Source organism: Carlito syrichta, unplaced genomic scaffold (assembly GCF_000164805.1).
Source record: "Carlito syrichta isolate Samal-C Ts95f unplaced genomic scaffold, Tarsius_syrichta-2.0.1 Scaffold304682, whole genome shotgun sequence".
NCBI classification, from domain to species: Eukaryota; Metazoa; Chordata; class Mammalia; order Primates; family Tarsiidae; genus Carlito; species Carlito syrichta.
Window position 1 is genome coordinate 184,085 of NW_007248778.1, and position 2,937 is coordinate 187,021.

At 38.7% G+C, this 2,937-nt stretch overlaps 1 pseudogene; it reads left to right on the forward strand.

The window, feature by feature from the left end:
* Positions 1–2,195: 2,195 nt before the first annotated feature.
* Positions 2,196–2,606, forward strand: LOC103262958 (annotated as a pseudogene).
* The last annotated feature ends 331 nt before the right edge of the window (positions 2,607–2,937 follow it).

Sequence of the window (2,937 nt, forward strand, 5' to 3'; positions counted from 1 at the left end):
TTACAGCAGTTTCATTTGCAATAGCCAAAAACATTTTTAAAAATTGAACAAATAAGCATTGTGCTATATCCACATTGTGGAATAATACTCAGCAATAAAAAGATGGAAATTGTACTCAGTAACATGAACAAATCCCAAAACAATTATGCTCAGTGGGAAAAAAAGCAGAATTTTTAAAGCACAAAACAAGGATTACTGTTACATAAAATTCTAGGAAAAGAAAACTAATCTATAATGACAGAAGGCAAATCAGAATGAATGAAGATGAAAGCAGACAGAAAGAGATTGGCAGTAGTGGGAAACTGCCAGGGGCGAGGGGGGGGGGAGGCACACTTAGTAAGGGTACTTGATCACACACCAGGTGAAATGGGGACCAAAGTAAGACCCAAACTCTAGCTGTTCAATGACCATTTGTATACTTAACCCTGAATTGTACCCATCTTTAAAATAAAAATTTTTTTAAAAAGACAAATAGATTACAAAAAGGCTAGAGAAAATTTGGGGTATGTTGGGATCAAATGTCATTCTTTATGCATGTACAGTTTATCATACACCAGTTATATCACAGTTTTAATCAAGTTTTTAGAATCTAGAAAGTAGTCCATCATTATAAGCGGCACCATTGGCCTGACTGATAAATAGACACGTGTCTAATCTCTGGTTTTAGAACATTCCTTCTGTCTGAGGTAAATGACATCATTAGCCATGTCCTGCTAACGGAGCATTATTAAATTTTTCTGAGGTGAATTATTTATGCTAAATGCTAGCTAGATTCATTGAAGCTACAGAATAATAGTTTTGATTATATTCTTCTAATGGTTAGTGCTACTGAATATTTTTTCATATACCTATTGGTCATTTGTATGTCTTCTTTTGAGAAATATCTATTAAAGTTTCAACTAGCATATGATCCAGCAATCTCATTAATGGGTATACAGTCAAAGGAAATGAAATCAGTGTATCAAAGAGATATCTGCACTCACATTTTTATTGCAGCATTATTCATAATAGACAAAATATGGAATCAACCCAAGGGTCTCTCAACAGATGAATGGATAAAGAAAAGGTGGTATATACACACAATGAAATTCTATTCAGCCTATAAAAAGAATGAAATCCTTCCATTTGGGACAACATGATTGAACTTGGAGGAAATTATGTTAAATGAAATAAGCCAGGCACAAAAAGACAAATATCATATAATCTCACTCAAACGTGGAATCTAAAAAGTTAATCTCATAAAAGTAAAAAGTAAAATGGTTGTTACCAAAGGCTAGGGTGGTTAGTGGGAAGCTGGAATGGAGACATGTTAGCCAAAGAATACATAATTACAGTTAAATCAAATAAATACATTTCAAGAGATCTATTATGCAGCAAAGTTACTTTAGTTATTAGCAATATAATGTATTATTGAAAACACAGAGTGTGGATGCTATATGCTCTCACCACAAAAATGATAACTATATAAGGTAATAAATACATTTGTCAATTACCTAGACTTAACCATTCCACAATGTATGTATACTTCAAAACATCATGTTGTATATGGTAAAAACATAATACTGTACATTTTTAAATTAAAATTTTTAAAAACAAAATAATAAAAAAGAACCCAAAAGCTAAACAAAAAATGTCAGCTTAAGTTAGTTTACAATGATGGAGGTGGGAGGAGTGCAGGGGCTAATAATACAAACTTGATGAGTTTGTAATTGTTAGACTGCATGTGACTGCTTCAATGCGCCTCTGATCATCGTAAGCAAGCAAAGAGTGGGACTGCAAACTCTACTGAATAAGAGGCAACTGGAAGCACCTAGGATTGGATGTTCCCAGTGCACGCCTGATTGAGTCACGTGCAAGCCTAGAAGGTATAGGTAGTTTTTTAAAAAAATTTATTTTATTGTAGAGATGAGGTCTCGCCAAGTTGCCCGGACTGGTCTGAACCCTCTGGCTCAGGCAATCCACTCACCTCGGCCTCCCAAAGTGCTGGGATTACAGGCTGAACCACAGATCCCGGCGAGTAGTTAAGAATTCTTGTGTAATTCTTTAAAATAAAAAACAACAGCAGGTCTAGGACAATGGTTTTTAACCTCAGCTGCGCCTTTGAATAACCTGTGTAACTTTGCAAAAATAACATCTGGATCTCAGACAACTGCGCGGGCTTGGGCAGAGGTGGCCCTTTCTGAGGAGCTGGCAAGATGGCGGAAGTGAATCAGAAGAAGAGGACCGTCTACAAGTTCACCTATCCCGGGGTGGATGGATCAGCTATTGGACATGTTCCATGAGCAGCTGATGGAGTTGTACTGCGCGCGGCAGTGGCTGAACCAAGACCTGTGGCCGAAGCAGCACTCACTGCTTAAGTGGCTGCGCAAGGCCAAGAAGGAGTCGCCCGTCATGGAGAAGCCCGAGGTGGTGAAGACTTATCTCCTGGCTGAGATGGTGGATAGCATGGTGGGTGTGTACAACGGCAAGACCTTCAACCAGATGGAGATCAAGTCGGAAGTGATCGGCCACTACCTGGGCGAGTTCTCCATCACCTACAAGCCTGTGAGGCAGGCCAGCCTGGCCTTGGTGCCACCCACTCCTCCTGCTTCATTTCACTCAGGTAGCTGTTGCCACTAAAGACACACCTGTTCAGTCAAAAACAAAAACAAACAAAAAAATTCCGGCTCTCAATCCAGACCTATTAAGTCAGAATTCCTAGGGGAAGAAACCTGAGACTTGGACTGTCTTTAAGCTCCTCAAGAGATTCTAAGACAGCTAAGGAAACAATGCAACAAAAGTATATTCTGTGGCAAAATAACCAATTGGAAATTTTACTGTTTTGTTTTTTTCTCTCATTAACATTCATAAACTTAGAAGGGAAAAGTAGCCAATTCCCATATCTGCACCCCCCCACCCCTCTCCCCACCCCCCCTTGTCACATCACTATTGTCTTTT